The sequence below is a fragment of the Acinonyx jubatus genome, chromosome B3 (genome assembly GCF_027475565.1).
Source record: "Acinonyx jubatus isolate Ajub_Pintada_27869175 chromosome B3, VMU_Ajub_asm_v1.0, whole genome shotgun sequence".
Taxonomy (NCBI): Eukaryota; Metazoa; Chordata; class Mammalia; order Carnivora; family Felidae; genus Acinonyx; species Acinonyx jubatus.
The window spans coordinates 29899103-29921445 of NC_069386.1; the positions used below are offsets into that span (position 1 = coordinate 29899103).

The 22343-nt window shown below is 52.0% G+C and overlaps 1 protein-coding gene across 4 annotated transcripts in view; it reads right to left on the bottom strand.

Moving 5' to 3' along the window:
* Positions 1–22343, bottom strand: part of LINGO1 (leucine rich repeat and Ig domain containing 1) — a 194611-nt gene that overhangs the window by 45848 nt on the left and 126420 nt on the right. For all 4 annotated transcript variants that reach the window (XM_053223709.1, XM_053223707.1, XM_053223708.1 and 1 more), the window contains one exon: positions 17641–17726. The gene's annotated coding sequence lies outside the window, so the exon portion shown is untranslated. The remainder of the gene's footprint in view (positions 1–17640; positions 17727–22343) is intronic.

Consider the following 22343-nt stretch of genomic DNA (forward strand, 5'->3'; position numbering starts at 1 on the left):
AACCAAACCACATGTCTGGTTTCGGAGCAGGGAAATCCACAGAGACAGGGATGCAACACCCACCCCTTCCCAGGACAGGTAGGAGGGAGGAAGGAAGGACCCTGAGCTGTACCTGAGCCTGGCTGCCTGTTCACTACTGTGCTGGGCACTGCAGGGAGAGACTGGGGAGATAGTGACGGATTTAGGGGGTGATTATGGGCAAACAGAGTGGAAAAGGAAGCCCTTCAGGTGGCAAATAAGCTTAGTAGAAATGAGACGGGCAGGGGCTGTGATGAGAACGGCTATGCTGGGCACAGGTGGGCACTCGCAAACAGGCCTGGCAGGGAGGCTGGGCTGTAGGGCCCAGTGCCCAAACCCCCAGACCTCCCCAGAACCAAGAAGAGAGAGGAACAGAGGAGAGGCCAGTGGGGCCTTTGGACTGACAAGATCCCACAAGAGTGACAGGGTCAAAAAGCATGAGGGACTGTGGTCAGACTTACAGAAGACATTCTTGGCTAGCACAGGGAACAAACCAGGAAGTCTGAAGTCCGAAAGACAAGTGACTAGCCCTCTCACAGGGGCTGGTCTCAGCTCTGCCTTAAGGCAGTGAGCAAAGCCTTGTTGAGAGTGGTCAGTTGTGGGAGATCCCCTCACCAGGAGCAGGTCTGTGTCCCCTTTGGGCAGGCACTCTCCCTACCTATCCATATTCCTGGGAAGGCCTCCCTTTGGGCCTCAGTTTGCATATCTATGAAATGGGATAATAGCACCTATCTTGCCAGGCCATGTGAGGATCCAAATGAGACACAGTGCAGGTCACTGTCCATTCTCAGCTAGGCCACCATTGCCGAGGGCAGGGCTGACACAAGCCCTTCTCTGGCCAATGGCTTAGATAACGTTTGCTGGGTAAACAGTTGGGTCACATGCCCTAGAGCTTGCATCCCACTTTCCTGACCTCCCCACCTCTGTTCTCTTCCCTTCTGCCCTTCCTAGAGGGGCTGAACAAGCTGGGACACAAAGAGGTAGAGGGCCTATACATTCACTGGGCCTCGGCTTCCCTGTCTGCACAATAGCTTAGCTGAACCAGCTTAGCTGAACCAAGGGCCAATGTTGGGGAGGGATGATCTCAGATTCTGCCCTAATCTTCATGGGCCATTCCTGCCAGGGACACTGCCCACACCACATCCTGCCCTGCTCTCTTTCCAGTCCAGGACCCTGCATGGCCCTCCAAATGGAGCCAAGAGGAGGTGAGGGCTGAGGCGGGAGTCACCTCAAGCACAATAATAATAACCAGGCTGACAGTTTGAATTATACCTTTTCCAGTTTCTTACCCTATTGATCAGGGAGGACGCACGTATGTGAATGTGTGGTCCGGGGTCCGGGGTCTCCACACATGGACTGGGTCAGTCAGGTTAGCAGAGGGATGCCATGCTGGCAGCTCGGATGCCCCTGGGAGGAGCTGGGCTGGCCTGGGATCCCTGAGCACAGGGCTGCAGCCTGGCCTGGTTGGGGCAAGGGAGCAGGGAACTCCTTTCCACAGGTTCTCAAGGGGGTGGGCAGACTGTCCAGGAGCCTAGCTAGTGCCACAGGGACCCCAGTTTGAGGCGGGAAACCCAGGTCTGCCCCGGTGCCCCATCTGAGGAGGCCATGACCCTGCCGTCAGCTCTGCCTCTCAAACTCCAACACTCTCCACCCTCTCCTCCAGGCCTCCCCTGACCCTCAGCTCCTCACTTCCAGGCCTCAAGGTCAGGGACTAGCTCCCCTTTCCAGCGTTTCCTTGAACGCCTTGGCCTGGGAGTCCAGGTGCCACTCCACAAGTGACTGGTGAGGAAGCGGAAGTGAGCTGCCCTCTCCATGGCCTAAAAAGCAATCCCTTTAGCCCCTTCTAAAGCTGAATGGTCTCTGGTTCCATACTCTAAGAGAGTTCTTAAGTCCATGAAGTGACTCCTGAGCCATCCTGTGCACGTGTGCCCTCACCTATCACAGGCATACACACACATGCAAGTGACTCCAACATTTCAACAGCCAACCCTCACAAGGGTGCACACCTCCTATACTTGAAAATAAAATGGGCATCTCAGCTGGGATGCGCTTGATCTGGGGGTTCTGGGACACACTGGCAGGAATTGGCCTCCGGAGGAAGCTGGGAGTCCTGGGGTCCTCTCCCTCCACCCGTCAGCCCTTCTGAGGATCTGTCTCACCTCCATTTAGCATCAAGCTGGAGGCCCAGGCTGCCCCAGGGGCATCAAGAAGTCCTTCCTTGTATTTAGCTTAAATCAAATCAATTCTCTATCCCTTCACTCAACAGACATTCACAGGCAGGCACTGAGGACCCCACAGTCACCCTGTAGAAGGATGGAGAGATCTGCTAGGTCACCTGAGAACCAGGGGCAGGAAGAAGGAAGTAGCTTCGGTATCTCCCAGGGGTGGGGGGTGGGGGTGCTGCCTGTGTCCCTGGGTGACTTAAAGCATGGCAATTCCCCATGATCCAGTTTTCCCAGAGAAATGGGACACTCCACCACCTCTCTCTGCCATCTAGTCAGGTGAATGTCTCTCTGAAGTCACTGGGTGTGGTGGGGCCCACTCTGGACCTCAGGCCTGTCTCAGGCACTGACTTAACCCCTCGGGCTCTCACTTAGTCTCCACTCCAAGCTCCATCCTGAAATGGCAGTGGTATCTTTAGCTGTTTCTCAGTCCACCTTCTCTCAGAAACTGCTTCCCTGAGGCATCCTACCCAGACCCGGGCCCTTGCCATCTGCTTGCAATTCCACCATTGGGGGTCTCCCCTCCAGCTCAGGCATTCTGTGCATAGTGTTGCTATCAGAGACAGGCTTCTTAAGACCAGTCCTTGCCCCCATCCCCCAAACCTCAGGGGCTGAGGGTCCAGTAGGTCCAGTAGAAAGCCTCTGTCACCCTCCATACAATCAGTGGAGCATATGGCAAAAATGCCCTGTGAGTCCTGGTATCTGGAGGAGGAAGACACTGAGGCTGGAGTGCGAGGTTGCCTAGACGGGAAAGCCCAGGGAGGGCCCAGGAGGGGCAGGCCTGGGGTCCTTCTGCAGGGCATCTGTGGCAAGCTGGGGGAGGACTGGGGCAGGCCTTGGCCATCAGATCACAGCCCAAGTTTGCAACCCTGAGCATTTGCTGGGGAAGGTGGGGAGATGCCATGGAGCCTTCCCTGGGAGACTGACCCAGATTTCTCTCCCTCTCTCAGCCACACAAGAACACTGAGCGTGTGTGTGTGCGTGTGTGTGTGTGTGTGTGTGTGTGTGTGTGTGTGTATTCTCAGCTCTGGCAGGCTGAAGGGTGGGAAGGGAGGAGGCTCGCTGAAAGCTCTGGGAAATGAGAGAGAAATCCTCCCCAAATCCCTTGCTTCTGTCACTAATAGCTGGAATTCGCTCTTGACAACAAGGTGAAAGGCCCTGAATCCTGGGGCCTGACCCTGCCGCCAGGAGCTGCAGCCCCAGGCCTGGCTGTTGGAGGAGAGCCCCAGGCCCTTAGTAGTCAGGGCAGAGCCATGACCCCACCCTCTGGCCCTCCTGACCTCTCCTTTCTGGGTTATATCCCATAGGTTCCTCTGGTCCTATGTCAGTGAGCCCCCCATCCAAGGGGCTATGCAAGTGGTGGAGGTGGGGAACCTACCTGTCAGGATCCCATGGCAGGTACAAAAGAGGATGGATAGCCCCTCTCAGCCTGAGCTGTCCCTTTAATGCCCACCTCCACCCACAGTCCCTGTTGCCAGGAGGCCAGACCTCAGGACCCAGGGGCAGGCCTTATGAGTAAGAGGCAGGGCAGAGGTGGGCCCAGGCCTGGCAAGAGTGGGTTTGGGAACTTTCCAGCCCCAGTGGGAAGAAAACGGTGTGTCCCGTGGGGCTGCAAATTCGGCCAGAGGCTCTCGTGCACATGTACAGATGCAGGATTGTACTCCCTGGGACACCCTCCTTCAGACATGTGCACACACAGCTATATATGTATATACAAGGACACACTCATGACATACACACAGAGACCTGCATGTACAAACAGAAGCATGCCTATACACCTGTAAGTGTGAGCTCTACACACAGGTGGACACGTGTGTTCATGCCTGTGCACATGTAAACCCGGGCTAGGCAGTGCTTCTTTCCCTCCCAGTCTACTCTGGGCCCAGGAGGCATGTGAGAGAAATTTTCCCCTGAGACTGGCCACTGGGTGCTCAAGTCAAATCCTGGAGAACCTTCTAGCGATAAGTCTCCAGAGGGAAGCCTCCTTCTCTGCCAGCATTCCCAGCTCCTTGCCTGCCCGCTACCCTCAGTGGGCCCTGCACCACCTCCTCACCAGCCAGGCCTTCTCTGCACCAGGCACGGTAGCACCCTGGCTCTGCCATGGACCCTGAGAGCTGAGGGTCTTGTGCCTGCCGAGGACCCCAATATCCCACTGAAGGACAGGAGGTACCCTATCTCACCCACTGCTTATGCGTGACCCCGTGTGGGGTTCTGGCACCGTGGGGCCTCAGTCTCCCTCCTCCCACCAAGGCTGACCCTGTTGAGGGGGTTGCTTGGAGGGCTGGGAGCTCTGATCACTAGGATGTGTGGCATAGGTGAATGCCGTCATGGTCCAGGTGTATCTGGTTCCTGAGCACAAGGCAGCCTGCCAGCATAGGTGGTCAGGGCGCCCTTGGTCCTCACCCTCTCCCTGGCTGGCTCAGTCACCATGCTGGGCAACACCACCCACCCACAGACACTGGTCTATCACACACCACCCTACACTGGGCACGAAAGGAGAAGCACTGAGCTCCTCCACAACAAGCCCTCAACATTAGGGATTGTCCTCACAGGCCCCTCCAGGGGTCCCAAGCATCTGCAGGAGGTGGGGGTGCACCTATATTTCCAATGGCTACCACAGCCACCCCCATCCTCTCTCTATGAGCAGGCCCACCCACCTGGGTATTTTGTAATTGAACTTGCCTCTTCCTGAGGCCGACCTTTGCATAGGCTGTTCCCTTTGCCTGCGGTGCCCTTTCCTCTCCACCAGCCTGAAATAGCTCCTTCTCCGTGCCACCTTCCTCGCCCATCTTGCCCATCCCCACACGATGCTCTGCTACTGCCTCCACTGGGCAAACTTTATCCTGCACTGGTCAGGTGAGGTTTTGCTTTAGTCCTAAGAAGGCCGTGAACCCCCAGGGCAGGGCCAGGACCAGATCATCTCAGAGTGCTTAAGACACTCCATAGGATGCAGCACCGGGCACGCAGTAGCCAACAAGTGCTTGTTGAACAAATGAATAAATGATGTGAACACAGGGACATCCTTGCCAAGTCCCGGAATGAGCTGAGACACAGCTTTGAACGTCTCTTTCGAGGGTGGGCAGCTTAGCAGGTGGGGCTGCCTCTCTGCCTCAGGGAGCCTTGCAGTCAGACACTGGGCCCTCATTCAGCAAATACCACCGGCTGGGCAGTCATTGTGTGAGACCCCCGTCCTCAGAGAGCACACAATGCTCCCAGGGCAGCACGCACACTCCAGGGAGCCAAGGAAGGGGAACCACTTGCCGATTATGCCACCTGCTGTGGGGCCAGTACTGGGCTGGGGACTGGGGGGGGGGGGCAAGGAAGACATGATGATGACCCCTGCCTGTTCTGGGACTCTCATGGAAGAGAGATACAATTGGAGGAAGTGACTTGATGGACAGAAGAGGCAGAGGAGGGGTGGCTCAGCAGAAGGGCTTGGGCAGGCTCAGTTTCCTTGAATCTCAGTTTTCTTTATCTGTAAAATGGGGATAAGAAGTGTACTTATTAACCCAGAGGGTTGTTATGAGGATCAAATTCTTGTAAGGTGTTTTTTATGTTTATTTATTGAAAGAGAGAGAGAGAGAGAGCATGAGCAGGGGAGGAGCAGAGAGAGAAGGAGACAGAAGATCCGAAGCAGGTTCCATGCTGACAGCAGAGAGCCTGATGTGGGGTTCAAACTCACAAACTGCTGAGATCACGACCTGAGCCAAAGTCAGATGCTTAACCGACTGAGCCGCCCAGGCACCCCTCTTGTAAGAGGCTTTTAACAGAACCTACCATAGAATAAACACTCAAGAAGCAAGAGTGGCCACTATTGCTTATTTTATCATTAGTTCAGAGCAGCCCTACACTAGGCATGCAGCAAACAGGCAGGTTGGCAGCAAGGGAGCTGAGAGATGTCAAGGACTGAGTAACTTCTCCCTCGATAATGGCAGGCTTGGCTTCCTCTGCTTAAGAACCAAAGGATCTAAAGAGATCTGGGTGGAGGGACACTGAGGGGAGAACTCCCTGGAGGGGGGAGGGAAGCCTGAAGCAGTGGGCAAGGAATCTCCCAGGGATCTGAGTGCTCATCTTAGCCCTTCTGTCTGAAACAGCGCACGGATGAGGGGGCATGTGCAGTGGCCTGCAGGAAGGGGCTATGCTTGCCTTGCTGTGGAGACTGGCACCTGGGGAGATATGCAGAGCTGAATGTGGCAGAGCTGGGAGGTTCTCCCAGATGGAGGAGGGCAGAGGGCTGAGGAGCTGCTCTCCTGCCTCTGGCCACCTGGGAGGGCTTGCACAGAGCCTTCCTGGGTTGTGGCTGATGCCTGTGGGCTTTCCCCAGGGGTGCGGAGGCCACTCTTTAAAGGAAGCCATCCTAGCAGAACAGGGAGGGGTGAGGGGCCATGGAGCGAAGGAGACAACCTGGAAAGTGAGCTCCCAGGGGGATGAACGGGGTGAAGGGTGCTCTCGAGGGCTGTGCTCAAGGACAGCAAGCTCCCAGGGGGGAAAAGGGGACAGCTGCCGACCTTCTGCTCAGCGCCTTGCTCTCCTTCTCCCTACTAAAGGCCAGTCCCCCATCAGCCTTGTCAGTGTGACATTACCAGGTTGACATTACTAAGCCAGAGCTCCTCCACTTGTCTGCCAGATCGGGCCTCAGCCGTGGAGGAATTGCTAACTCCAACCACAATAAGGAAATATCAACGATGGACATGAATATTATTACCTCCCTGTCCCCACCTGTTGATTTAGAGATGAACAGAGCCCTGGGGCCATCTTTCCCTGTGGAGAAGGGAGCACTCTCCAGCTGGATTCATTCATGAAAGTGGGGCCTGTTTCTTCTGGGCAAGGTCCCCTCCACCAACGGCCCAGGGCTGGGGCTGAGGGCAAAGGGTCCATGTGCAGGGAGGAGGGGCTAGTCCTCCCGCTCAAAGCCCTGGCTCACCAAGTGACTTCAAGCATGCCTCTTTGCCTCTCTGGACCTCAGTCTCCTCCTCTGCCAAATGGGTATGATAATTCCAGTCCTGCCTACCTCGTGCAACGTGGAGGAGAGAGTGAACTGCAAATGCAAGACTTTTATTGGCTGGAGGAGACAGGTGGGGTAGCTAAGGGGCTGGGGGGCGCTGACAAAGGGACAGACAGGTCCCAGCTCAATGAACTCTCAGAAGCACTTATCCTTCCCACCCTCCCAGCCCCACATCCAGCACTCAAAACTTGGTAGAAACCAAACACTAAAGTCAGAAGAGAGGCAAAGCCTGACTCCAATGTACACACAGCAGGCCAGCTGCCGTCTGGTGTCCCTCACCCCTGAGCCTGTGAGGACGTCGGGGCTTTCAACCCACACCCAAAACCCTGCGTACCATGCCAGTCACAGGCAGCGCTCACACACAGGGCAGCCCTTCCCCCACCAAGGGGGTGTCGTACGCAGGTATCGTCCCGAGAATCAGAGGAACACGGCATCATGGAGAAGCACCTTCAGGGGCAGCCCAGGCAGCTGTGTGAACTGCCCTTTATATGCCAGAGTGTCGCCAGTCGCTGGCGCATATAAACGCACACACTCAGAACACACACGTGTGGCCAAGTTCATAAATCAATGTGCACAGGCCAGAAACAGGAAGCACACACAGGTACACACATGTGTACGCATGCAGGGTCTCAGGCCCAGAGCCAACGCTCTTCCTAGCCTGTGGAAACCTCTCCCTGTGGAGAAGGAAATCAAAAGCCCCATATGGCCTTCCAGGCACACGTGGCCTCTCACGCTGTGGCCAAGCCAAGCAGCAGCGATTAGGTGGCTGGGAAGTGCAGCCCAGCGTGGCCTGAATATTTCACGGGAGATTTTGCTTCACAGAAAATCCCTTCTTCGCCTCCGTGCATGTCAGGGTATAATTACCCATTAGGTAGCAGAGCAGAAACCTGGGAGGACGTGCGTGCAGCTCCAGGTCTGGGCCCCTCGCTCTGCCTCTGCCGTATGCCTGGTCTGGCCCAGCGGGGCCCATCCCACCTCTCACCTGCCTCTGAGGGAGGGACAAACAGATGGCATTTTGGGACACGAGGTGTCCTGGCCCAGGGTCACCTCTGCCCTAGGTCCTCAGACTCTGTCCCCACCTAAGGAAGTGCCAAAGCCTCCCATCCTCTTGCCCGCCCTACTCAGGACCTCTCTGCAGGGGCCCTGGCTTTTCTCACTCCCTTATCTTCCTCTTCTCTCAACTTCTGGCAGTTTCCTGAACAAATGGCAGAGAAGAGCAAGACAGAAGATGGAGAGAAGGGAGAGAGGGCATCTTGGCTGATCCCTGGAGCCCCCCTCGTCTCCCAGCGTTTGCCCACCAGGGTGGGGATAGAGGGGGAGCTTCACACCTCCCTGTAGGAGGACTCTCCCTTACCCTTTTTGCCCTAGAAGAAAGATGTCCACCGGGCCTAGGTAACCTCAGGTGGTATCTCCTCCTGGAAGCCCTCCAGGACCCCTCTCCAGGTCAGAAGCCTTCTCTGGCTCCTACAGCCCCCATCTCCCCTGTATTTCCCTCCATCACTGTTCTGTAATCAAGGGCTCAAAATGTCGATGCCCACAGGGGCCAGAGAAGAGGTGACAGAGCGTGAATGGGCACCGTAATGCTACCGGGAATGGCAGGACCTGAGAAAAATGGAGAGCACATGCCCTGACGGAGGCAGCAACGCCAAGTGACGTCATGGCCCAGCGATCCACCTCCTGGGGTAGACACAAGAAAACAGAAAACATGTCCCCACAAAGACAGTTACACAAATGTTCATAGCGGCATTATTCATAACTGCCAAAAAGAGGAAATGATCCAAATGTCCATGAATGAATGCATAAACAAAATGTGGTATATCCATAAAATGGAATATTACTGGGCCATAAAAAGGAATACTGATACGTGTTATAACATGGAAGAACTTTGAAAACATTATCTTCAGTGAAAGAAGCCAGACCTGACAGGCTACCTGGTGTATGATTCCATTTTATTTGAAATGTCCAGACTAGGCAAATCCAAAGAGAGGAAAGTAGATTAGTGGTCGCCAGGGCTTTAGGCATAGAGAGAGGAGGAGTAACCACTAATGGGTACAGGGTTTTCTTTTAGGGTAATGGAAGTGCTCTGAAACAAGGGCAATGACTTTTGTCACTCTTGTGAATACACTGAAGAAGACTGAATTGTACACTTTAAAATGGTGAGTTTTTGGGAATGCAAACTGGTGTAGCCACCCTGGAAAACAGTATGGAGGTTCCTCAAAAAACTAAAAATAGAACTACCCTACAACCCAGAAATTGCACTACTAGGCATTTATCCAAGGGATACAGGTGTGCTGTTTCGAAGGGACACATGCACCCCCATGTTTATAGCAGCATTATTGACAATAGCCAACGTATGGAAAGAGCCCAGATGTCCATTGATGGATGAATGGACAAAGAAGATGTGGTGTATATATACACAATGGAGTATTACTCGGCAATCAAAAAGAATGAAATCTTGCCATTTGCAACTACGTGGATGGAACTGGAGCCTATTATGCTAAGTGAAATTAGTCAGTCAGAGAAAGACAAAAATCCTATGACTTCACTCATATGAGGACTTTAAGAGACAAAACAGATGAACATAAGGGAAGGGAAACAAAAATAATATAAAAACAGGGAGGGGGACAAAACAAAAGAGACTCATAAATATGGAGAACAAACTGAGGGTTGCCGGAGGGGTGGTGGGGGGGGGGGATGGGCTAAATGAGTAAGGGGCACTACGGAATCTACTCCTGAAATCATTGTTTCACTATATGCTAACTAATTTGGATGTAAATTTAAAAAAATAAAAAATAAAACAAGTTATAAAAATAAAATAAAATAAAATAAAATAAAATAAAATAAAATAAAATAAAATAAAATAAAATAATAAAATAAAATGGCGAGTTTTATGGTATGTGAACTGTATCTCAATTTTAAAAAACAAAATTGTTTGAAATGGAACAAAACAAATCCACAAGCCACATCCCTGGTTGGGGCCTCCAATTTCTGTCCCCTAGTTTACACATCTGTCTCTCCCCCAAGAATGGAGAGTTGGCCCTACCTGAGGCCCCTCTGTGGTCCCCAGGGCGGGCACCCAAGAGCAGGCACTTGATCCACAACGGTGGCCAAAGAAGTGTTGTTGATCCACAACAGTGGCCAAAGAAGCACATTAACCCAGGCCACATCCCTCAGGTGGCTCTGGCCCAGAGTCACAGCTGGGTCTCAGGCAAGGCCACTAAGGCCCAGTGTCAGAGTTGACGTCCTAAAGTCATACAACAAGCTGGAGGCAGAAATGGGCAGAGGAGCCAGGCCTCCACAGGGCAGCAGGTGGCCAGCCCCGAGTGGGCACAACCGTGCAGGCAGTTCTGTTGCTGCTTCCCACCTCACAGCCCCCCAGGTTCCCCAAGCCTCAGAATTGAGTCCACTTGCTGGATCTGTCCCCAGTCTCCACTGGGGCCCTGAAAGCAGCTCAGCCACAGCAGTGAGGCCCCTTCCCTCACTCCTTCGTCAGCACCCCTAGCCAGCCCACAATTGCTTCCCATAATCCCTAGGCACAGCCCGCACCATGACCTAGACACCCAGTTTCTTAGAGGCCCAGCACGACGTGACTGGACGCTCAGGGTTGGCCATGGGCAGAGGCCAAGCTTCAGGTGCAGAGTGGCACCGGTGGGGTGACCAGCCATCCTGGGACTGACATATATGCTAAAGTGGGACAGTCCTGGGCAAAACAGGACAACTGGCCACCATACCTGGAAGGGCCTCATCCCCTTTCTCTGCCCTGGTGGGTGAGCCACAGGGAGAGGGGTTTCTTCTCCTGAAAGGCCCTTCTCTCTCTTCCTCTCCTGCTCACCTTCTTTTACTCTGCCATCCTGACTCCCAGAACCTTCCATCAGCAGAAAGGAATCCTCCCCGGCAGCATCTCCTTCAGGTCCCTTAAGGACAGCAGGTTTCCAGAACCAGCCCTGAGATCCCATGTGTTTGCAGGGATGCGGTGGGGAGGGGCCAATAGAGTAAGGCCCTTCATCCCTCCTTCGTCTGCAGCCACCCTGGAGCCATCAGCTCCCTGAGGCAGGGAACTGTTTTCTACTTGGTTCACAGCTGTGTCTCCAGAAGACCAGGTGCCCAGTAAACATTTGCGGAATGAACGACTGAGTCTATTTTCCGCTCCAAGCTTCCCCCACTTCTTTGAAGTGCTAAAGAATAAAAGAGGGAAAACTCCTGGCCTTGGGAATAAATTCTGAAGTCTTCAAGTGGCCATGGAGGCCTCCTCCATCTGACCCCTCACACCTCTCAGCCACCCCCCAATTCACGACAGGCCCCAGCCCAGCACCCGCAGAGACCCCAGCAGGTGCCCTACCTGGAGGTGCTCTCAAACCTGCTCACAGATACTGAGCTCAGCTCCTCCCCTCCTGGAAGTCTTCCTTCATCACTATTTGCACCCCTCCCAACGGGCTCCCTGCCCAGCTGAGCCCTTGCAGCAGCCCCGGGTACAGGAGAGAATGAGGGAAGAGCTAGGTGTGTGCCTGACGCAGGTTACCTGGGACCTGGGTCGGCTTCCCGCTGGAAGGGTGTCTGGGAGTCTCAGGGTCTGAGTGCCAGCAACTGGTGTAAGGCCAGGGGGAGGCTTACAGAGGAGAGGAGGGGAGGGAAAAGACAGAGAGGAAGAGGGGAGATGTAGGATTCCAAGAAGGCTGTCAGAGTCCACACGGTGATTAAAGTGGTCGGGTGGCCAGTCACCTTCAGATACATGATATCCCCCAAAGACACAGATCACTGCCCATGCGCAGTGAGGTTAAAGGAGGGGAAGGAGGCCCTTATGGGAGAGAAAGGCCAGCTTTACACAGTCACATCTTTCTTTACCTCCTGCCCTCATGCACCAGTGGGCTGGGAGGCTGTCGGGTACCTATCTGGAGCCTCGTACTAAGTCCTGACCCTGCTCACACCAAGCCCTAATCCTGGTCACATACTGAGTCCTGACCCTGGTCTCACATGGAGCCCCAATGCTGCTCACACACTGAGCACTGACCCTGGTCACACACCAAGCCCTGACCCTGGCAGGGTAGACTGGCCCTCAAAAACCTAGAAGAGGTTCTAGACACCTCAGCCTCTCTCCTATTACTACTCCTCAAGGCTTGGTGACAGATCTGGTCTACGGGCGTCACAGACAAGTTCCAGCTCTGAGTGACTGCTGGCAGCTGGTGCCCAAGGTAGCTAATGGGTGTCTGATTTCCTGACCTTCTCAAGACCAAGACTGAGAATGTGACAAGCCTCCTCTGATACCAGGACCCAGCAAGTATCTAATAGATGTCAGCCCCAGTCCCGGGTTTCCACACAGTAGCTGCCACTCCCCTACCCCCCTCCCCTCCCACATGGATCCAGCTCCACCTCCCTCTCTTGCCCAGGGCCCAGAAGAAAGCTGTGAATTGCTGGGTACTGGCCTCCCCCCATCACCCCTCCCCCTTCCTGGCCTTTCCCAGCCCAGATACACATCACACCGGCCCCCATTCAGTGTCCTCAGCTGGCTGTCAGCTAATCCCTGCAGAGGTGTTAACTGATAATTAAGATGTGAGCTGTAAACTTAAAGTGTGATTCCCTGCCAGGAGTATTCTGGTTTTAACAGGTTCCTCTTCAAAATGGGAAAACCTTCAAGACCTAGGCAAATAGCAGGCAGGAAAGCAGAGTTGGGCGGGGTGGTATATTTTGGGCCGGAAGCCCTTCTAACCTTCCTGGAAACCACTCCCCTTCTCCTCTCCCTTCACCTGGGTGGATAGAACACAGGCACGGGAGCAGAAAGCTGCCTCCCAGTCTCAGCCCCACTTCCTAAGAGTTGATGCCATTGGACATGTGTGATGAAAACCTGCCGAGCCTCAGTTTCCTTGTCTGCAAACAGGTATACGACATACATACCAACCCCGCAGAACTGTGCAGGCACACAGGAGGCCCTCAATACTGGATAGCTCCCGTCCTCCCTAACTTCCTTTCGCTTCTTCCCTCACTGAAGGCGACTGTGTCAGCTTGCATTCCTGTCCCTGCACACTCCACCCTCATCCATCACCAAGCCTCGACCTTCTCACAAAGATCAGTGCAATAGAATGACGGCAATGGTGCTGCAGAGCAGGGAGGAAAGCTTACTCGATGAAGTGTCAAAGCCAACTGGCTGGTCTTTTAGGGAAAAACACTTCGATCCCTACCTCAAACCACACACCTAAAAACAGTCCAGGTGAACTACAGATTTAAATATTTTCAAATATCAAAAATGACTAGAAACAACGTAAGACAACATTTTCAAAACTTTGCAGTGGCCAAGGCCAGAAACTCTAACGGAAAAGAGTGGCAGACCCTGACTACAGGACAGTTTTCAACATTTCAGGGTTAAGAAAAACTCTATAAACTTAAATGACAACCCCCCCCCCCCAAAACACACAAAACTGTAAAAAACATTTGCAACATACTACAGATAAAGGGTTAAATCCCTTAACCTCTTATAAATCAATTTGCTCTTGCAAGTCAATAAAATGTATTTCACACAACCACCGCCCACCCACCCCCAATCACTGAAGCCAAGGTCATCTGTGATCTCCCACAGCTAATGCATGATCAATGCTCCCTCTGCACCTTACTCAAACTTATGCTTGACCCCTTGGCTTCCAGGACCTCATACCTGCTTGGTTCCCCTCCACGTCACTGGTTGCTCTTTCTGACTCACCTTTTTTGGTTCCTCCTCAGCTCCCCAACTTTTAACTGAAGGAAGCCCCAAGGCCAGGTCTTTGGTCTTTCTTCTCTTTTCTATTTATATTCACTCCTTTGATGCTCTCAACCAATCTCAAGGCTTAAAATACTACCTTTATGCTGATAACCCCAGATTGTGTCTCCAGCCCCAAACTGTCACCTGAACTCCAGCCTCACACATCCACCTGTCAACTCCACACTTCTTGATGTCTACTTTGCATGTCTCCAGCCAGGGTCTGCTCACAGGTGTGCTACCTAGGCAGTCACACATTGTCCCTGAGTGTGGTTTAATGCTCTACTATTACCACTTGGCGATTCTTAATCATTTTTTTTAAATAAAGGGCCACCATTCCATTTTCATTTTGCTCCAGGCCCCACACATTACATATCCAGTCCTGTCCACAGGTGAGCTCTTCTCCTTCCCTACATCAAACTCATTCCTCCTCCTCGCTGTCCAGTCTGTTGATGTCCAGTCTGTCGCTGCCTTTCCAGATACTCGGGCCCAAATGCTTGGAGTCATTGCTATGGACTAAATGTGCCTCTCAAAAGTCATATGCTGAATCCCAAACCCCTAATGTGATGGTACTTGGAGGTGGAGCCTTTGGGAGGTAATTAGGATTAGATGAGGTCATGAGGGTGCGGCCCTGGTGATGGGATTAGTGCCTTTTAAGAAGAGGAAGAGAACACCAGGGCTCTCTATCTCTCTGTGGTGCACAAAGAAGAGGTTCTATGAGCACACAGATGGAAGCTGTCTATAAGTCAAACAGAGGGTCCACAACAAGAACTGAGTTTGCCAGCACCTTGATCTTGGAATTCCAAGTCTCCAGAAGTGTGAGAAGTAAATGTTGTTGTACAAGCCACCCAAGAACCTCTTCGCCTCTCCCCACCTCTGCCAAGCCCCCCTGCTCTAAGCCCCCACTGTTTCTTCCTTGGATCACTACCACAGCCTAGTGACTGATCTCCCTGCTTCCCTGGCCTTCACAGCAGCCAGAAGGATCTGGTTAAAATGAAATTCAGATCATGTCATGTTACTATTCAGAACCTTCCATGACTCCCTTCTTCATCCTGAGTAAAAGCCAAGTCCTCAGGGTGGCCCATGTGGCCCTGTGTCATGTGCTCTTGATCCCTCTTTGGCCATACCTCCCACTCTCTCTCACTCCCCTTGTTCCAGTCACTCTGGCCTTCTCACTGAGCCCTGCACGGACCAGGCCTGCCTGGCACTGAGGATCCCAAGCTGTCCACCTGATTCAGTCTCTTGCTTCCTGCCCATGTCCTGAAGTGCCACCTCCCAGCAAAGTCTGACTACCAGATCCAGGCTCCCCAACATTCCCCACCCCTGACCTGCTTTATTTTTTCCTCTTTTGCACTTAACACTACCACACACACACACATACACACACACACACTATATTTCACTCATTTATCTGTTATAAGTTCCATGGAGCAGGTCTGTTTCATCAGTTTTGTTTACTGCTAGGTCCCCAACGCAAACAGTGCCCAACACATAGTAGGTGCTCAATAAACACCTACTGAATGAATGAACAGATACATAGAAAAATGAGCTGAGGACATAACATGAACAGGCAATCCACAAACGAAGAAATTAAAATGGCCAACAAACATATATGAACATGTTCAACCTCATCAGTAATCAAAGAAATGTAAAATAAAAGCAGTTTTACCTAACAGATCAGCAGAGATTTAAGGGATTGCTAATGCCCATGGTTGGCAAGGATGAGGGGATGAAGCCTCTTGCACATAGTAAGTCGGCACACCTTCTGGAGGTTGACCTGGCTGTACAGATTAACTCCTGTAATGTGCATGCCCTCTGACCCAGGCGGTTCACTTTCAGAGACACTCCTTAAGGACTCATAACCCCAGTGCATGGCCATGTACGAACTGGGAGGTTCCCTGAAGGAGATCTATAAACAGCCAAACACTGGAAACAATCTAAATGGCCACCGACAGGATTAACAATTGATATAAGGCTTAAAGACCAGCCAAACAACTGGACATAAAAGGATTTGAAAGAACTCTGGAATGACCTACACAGTATGTTGTTAGATGAAAACTCAAATGACACAGCAGTATAATTAGGATGATCCCATGCTTTTGCTTTTAAAATATGTTTCTAAGTGCACAGACAAAAATTTTGGAGGAATAAATATTGAACTAATTAGCAGTGTTTAGTCGTGGGGAGGAAGAGATTACGGACAGGCCTCGAACTGCATGCTCTACCTACTGCTGGATTGTTAGATGGATACATAGATAGATACACAGATGGATGGATGGATGGATGCATGGATGAATAGATGGGTGGATGGATAGATACATGCATGCATAGATGGTGAGTGGGTGGATGGATGGGTGAATGAATGGATGGATAGGTGGGTACATGGATGGATAGATGGTACATAGATAGATAGATAGATAGATAGATAACATATAGAGAACATATATTACATTACTAGTCAGAAAAATGACTCCAATTGCCAAGAAGACACTTCTGTCACCCCAGTGTTGAAAGATACAGAAATAGGACATTCCAAGCCCTCCATTATCTGGCCCTGCCTCTTCCCTGTTGCCCGCCCCCCCCCAGCCCCACACCCCATGCACTCTGGGTTCCAAGCACATGAGACAATTTTCTATTCTTGGTTCTTTTTGCAGCTCCAGGCCCGTCTCACAGCTCTGTTCACGGGTACAGAGGCCCAGCCAGCCCTACCTCATGGCCTCCTTGGCCTGGACTCTGCTGTCAGAGAGCCAGAGAGGAGAAGACAGGCACCCTGAGAGCACAGTCAACAGCCTCCAGCGGGAACCCCCAGGGCTCTGCCCCAGATTGGCCTATGGGAACCTGGGGGATCAGGAGATGCCCACTGATTGTGACCTATTCAGGCTTGGCCACCCCTGGGTCCAACACATCCACCACAGGCACTGGAGACAGCTGATCCGAAGGGGCCAAGGTGGACCCAGCAGAGAGGACTCCGCAGGAGAAGAGGGGCACTGGGGCCCCCTCAGGCCCACTCAGGTTGCCAAATTTAGCAAAAATCTGGGGATATACTTATGCTGAAAAATGATTTGTTGTTTGTCTCAAGCTCAAAATTAATTGGATACCCTGTAAAGTTTTCTGGCAAGCCCAGCCCCAAACCCATCCCACCTTTGGGGCACTTGGCCCTGAGCAGAAAGCCTTCATCTGGGGTGCCCAGGAGCAGCAGAGAAATGCCAAGTGGCTTAAAAGTCAGCTGGGCTGTTCCTGGTGCCCAGGAGGAACACCTCTGCCCTGGAGGGGTCCTGCATGGAGTGAGAGCTGTCACTCATGGAAGCACACACACAGGGCTAGCATGGCGACTCTGGCAGAGAAACGCCAGAGTGACAGCAAAGGGAGCCCCACAGAGACAGAAGTACCACAGCCAAAGTACTTAGCAAGTGTGTGCAGTGAAACGACACTGAACAAACCGCAGACAGCAACCATGTCAGAAAAACCGAGGCTGGCAGAATTAGATGTCCTGGGGCCTCTCAGTGTCCCCAAGTCCCCCAGGAGGCCCTGCTACTGCCAGGGCCTGTGCCCCACACCACTGCCCCTGGGAGGGGCTCATCCACAGAGGGCCTTCCTGCTCCTCACTCCCAGAGCCCTCCCACCCAAAGCAGAGGCGTGAGGCGATGTGAGTCCCCTTGCTTTCCCCTTACCTGGGTCAGACGGCGCCGGGAGGCAAACAGATCAGCCTCTGGGGGCCCGGGGAGCAGCAGCCTATTGGTCGCGGTCCCAGCATGCACTGCAATGGGAGAGCAGGAAGGTTAGTGCAACTAAGATGGGCTTTTGCTAGTCAACCCAGGATGTCTGGCCTCTGCCTCACCAGCACCCACAGCACCCTTAGCAAGGTCCCAAAGGCCCCCTACCCCCGGGCCCTCCGTGCCAGTCCCCTGTCCCAGACTGCAAGTCTCTGGCTGGCTGACCACTCCTCCCTGCAGGAGGCTCCCTGACCCCTCTCCTCCTTGTCAGGGCACCCCTCCATCACATGGTCCTCCTCCTGCACATGGTCACAAGCTGCTGTTTCCTGCCTGTCCCCCTCACCCTGCCCTGCTCCCTGGGCTGCCTGACCCACATCAGAGTTTCAGTCACCCTCTATATATGCCCCCCAGTGGTGCCATCATGCCCAGAGAGAATGGAAGCCCCTGCCCTCGCCTCCTCCCTGGCACAGCACCAGCCTCTCTCTGCCTGGCCCCCACCTCCTCCTGATCCTCACAGGCCTGGCTCCTTCTCCTCATCCAAGTGTCCAGGTTCAGTTCCAGACACCTCCTCAGAAAGCCCTCCCTGACCTCCGTATGAGGCCCTCCTAACCCGAGTCACACTACTCTGACTGACCTGTCACTCCAGTTTCCCTGTCTCAACAACCTCACAGCGAGCATTTTTTTTCCAGGCAGGTTAATGGAGCTACAATTTACCTAGAATAAAATCTACACTTTCCAGTGCAGTTCTGTGAGTTCTGACAGCTGCATGCAGCCATGTTACCACTACCACATTCAAGGTCTAGAACAATTCTACCACCCGAAAAGTCTCCACGTGCTGTCCTTTTGTAGCCAACTCCTCCCCAACCCCAGCCCCTAACAACCACTGATCTATTTTCTGTCTCTATAGTTTTGCCTTTTCCAGAATGGCATGCAAGTGGCTTTACCTGTATGTACCCTTTGGAGCCTGGCTTTATTCATTTAGCGTATAATGCATTGGAGATTTACCTTTGTTGTTTCTCTGTTGTTCCAAATTTCATTCTTTTTTATTGCTGAATAGTATTCAATTGTTTACCCATTCACTAGCTGAAGGACATTTGGGCTGTTTCCAGCTTTTGGTGACTATGAATAAAGCCACTATAAATATTCACATACAGGTTTTTATGTGAACATAAGTTGTTACTTCTCTTGGGTAAATCCCTAGCATTAGGATTGCTGGGTTATATGGTAAACATATTTTTAACTTTATAGGAAACTGCCAAACGGTTTGTCTTCTCTTTTCTTTTTCTTTCTTTCTTTTTTTTTTTTTTTTTTTTTTTTTTTGCCAAACTGTTTTCTGAAGTGGCTGTGCCCCATATTGCAGTCTCACCAGCAACATATGAGAGTTCTGGTTGCTCAGTATCCCAAAGCTTTTCTCATCAGGCCCTGCCAGACACTCTGGGTTTCCCTGGCCTCGGCCACCCCAAGTGGAAAGAATGAGCCAAAGTCATGGCCTTGGGTCTTCTGAAACCCTTGCTCTTAGTGGTCCCACAATATCCCTTGTACAGAGGATTTTACTGCTCACTAACATCTGGGTGCATTTCCTCCATCCCAGCATAGTGTCCCCTACACTTTCTCAGCACCCCCTTGCAGTGAGTTGAGGCTATATGAGAAGTTTTGGTCAGTGGGCTAGGAACAAAAGTGGTGTGTGTCATTGCTGGGCCAAAGCATTTAAGACTCTACCACTTTCTCTTCTTTGCCACAGTGACTGGAAGAGACCATGTGTTCCAGGTAGGACAGCTACAAGATGGTGGAGCTTCTATCGGCCTGGGCCCCTACATGATGTATGGACCAGAGTCTGCCACCCTCCCCACTTCCCACACTGGATGTATAATGGAAACAAAGGATATACTGTAAATAAAGGAAGAAAGAATAAGGGAACCTTTGTTGCACTAAATCACCAAGAGTTCCTAAAAAACCTGTTGGTTTAGCACAATCTTGTCTTTCCTACCATATCACCCCTGGCCACTTGGGGCACATGACCTGTGTTTGGTTTGAGGGGATGCTTGATGACTTTCTGAGTGAGAGAACTAAGCTCCATTTGGGAGCCCCTAAATAACTAGGATTTCAGTGGGGGGAAGAAATATGTCAACGCCCAGTTTGAAGGGTTCTCTATCCACAAGGAAAAGGGGGAAGTTTCAGGGCCTATAGCAGGATCCACCAGCAGGGCAATTCCCATCTGGAGAAGGGACGTGTGAGCAGAGGCAAGCGGTAGCATCTCCATGACAGTGGGGCCTTGGCTTACATTCAAGGGCTTGAAATGCACTTTAGAACAAAGGCTGGGGCATCCTCAGAGCTCTGCCCCTGACTCAGGTCTGGGATCAGCTCTAGAAAGGCCCTGGGGCCCCCTATGAGTCTGCCCTGGATTGACAACTGGGGGTGGGGGACTCTGACTCGTGGCCCTGGAGCCACGAATGACAGCAAGCTTCAAGTTTAATTATACACTTATATTTTGAACTTATCGGCACTTTACTTTGGCAATTATCACCTTAAATGTTGTGTGCTTCTGTGGGACCACGCGGGGAATAGGGATAAGAGACAGTCCCTCAAGATAACAACAGGCTCTGTCAAGCGACCTGAGGGGAAATCCCCTAACGTCCACAAATGCCCCTGTGACTTCCTCAATTTTTCCAAGAAGTAAGATCTGGCTGTAGTAGAATATACTCCCTCCCCTCCACCCTTCCTGAAAAACAAAAAGGGTACAACATGGCTTCCTTGACGCCATTAGAAAGACCCTTCTATCATAAGGGCAAACTTGAGAAGGTTCTTAAGTGTGAGCACCGATGCTGGTGTCAGTGTGTATCCAAAGGCTCACCTGGCTTTGAACTTTGGCCAGGCTAGTTGGAAATCACAGCACGGCACAGCACCCTATAGAGGTACAATGGTATGCTGGGGAAGGGGGCTTGGGTTGGAGGTGGGGGAAGGTGTTGAAGAAGCCCTTGGGACAAAGCCAGGCTTGGTGGAACCTGGGGACAGGCTTGGTGGGACCCTGGGGACACGGTGACCAGGCTTCCCCAAAGCAGTCATAAAGAATCTTCTGCCAGGGCCTTGGGGTGGGGGTGGGGGGGCGGGTCTGTAGTCAGGTGTAACAGTCCCCTGGGAAGGACTGGAGTGAGTTCTGCCATCCGTTGGGTCAAAAATAAACAGATGTGACTGATACCATGCAAATGAAAACAAAATCCTACAAGAAACAGGCAATAAACTGCTCCATTCTTTACCACAAGGATTTCTTTACCTGGGAGCTTATTTCAATGATGAGAAATCCTTAATGGTGAGTTTGGTGATTTCAGTGATAAATTTTTAACTGGGTGCAGACCTGAGGTTTTACCCTGGTTTGAACACCTTGCACCCACCCCTCACAGCCACAGGATGTGCTTAGATATGCTCGTGGGAAGAAAATGTGCTCAAAATTTGCTGTGCTCTCTGCTTTTGTTTCCTATGGGCAAGTTTTCTGGCCAACGATTCTGAGAATGACTCATCCTGGGGTCAGGGATCCAGTGATGGCTCATGGCTAGAGTGGAGAGTTGGCTGGCCTGGGGTCAGCTCAGACCCCCCACCTCGAAAGTGCACCTGAGCGTCTATACTCAGGGAGGAAGGAGTTTTAGATCTGGATGTTATGGTCTGGTTCTCAGAGACCGGATAATGTTGGGATGAATGCATGGGCTTGCAGAAAATGCCTGACTAGAACTGCTTGGGGGAGGATTCCCTGAGTGCAGAATGAATCGTTCTCCTCTGAATGGTTTTTGCTGAATGACTGGACTTTAATTCACTGTCTGTGGAGGGCTTGGGGGCTGAAAACAGAGGACAGAGGTTCAAAGGCAAATGTTGAAAGAAGTTCCCAAGGGGAAGAGCTGGCATAGGAGAGAGGTGACAGGTGGAGGGAAAATGGAGGAGGAAGAAGATTGAAAAGAGGGACAGATGCAGGTGAGGTGAACACCTTGCTATCATCATCATTGGAGTCATTGTGGAGAGCATCCAATGAGCCCCGAGGGGGCTCAGCACTTCATAGGTGCTAACACATTTAATCTCCACCAACACCCCACAAGGTGAGTACTGTGATCATCTACATTTTCAGAATGGGGAAACCAAGGCACGGAGAGGCAAAGTAACTTGGCTTGTAAGGAATGGGGCTGCATTTCCCACCCATGCGGTCTGGTTCCAGCACTCATCCTAAGAGTCCCGATAAAACTGGGTTGGTCAGGTTAGAAATGAATGAAAGGCTCCTCAATGATGTTGGTGGGTATTCTGTGTGGGTGGTCAGATCTAAGTTGTTGAGAAAAATCCCCTTTCTGTTACTTACTAGCTCTGTGGCCTTGAGCAAGTTACTTAACCTCTCTGGGTCTGGTTCTTCATCTGTAAAATATACTTCATATGGTAGTTCAGATTAGAGTGCACGTGTGTGATGCTGCCTACAGTACCTGGCAGAGAACAGATAATCCACAGAGTAGAGCCCACACTATACCCCCTCCATGGAGCCACAGTCTAGACACCAATCTCCAGAACTTGAAGCACGTACATGCGTGTGTGTATGTGTATTCATATGTGCCGTGCTCCTGCCAAGGTGAGTACTCGTGTGCACCTGCAGGCATTTCCCTCCCTAATCCTGTCCCTGATTTAGCCATACA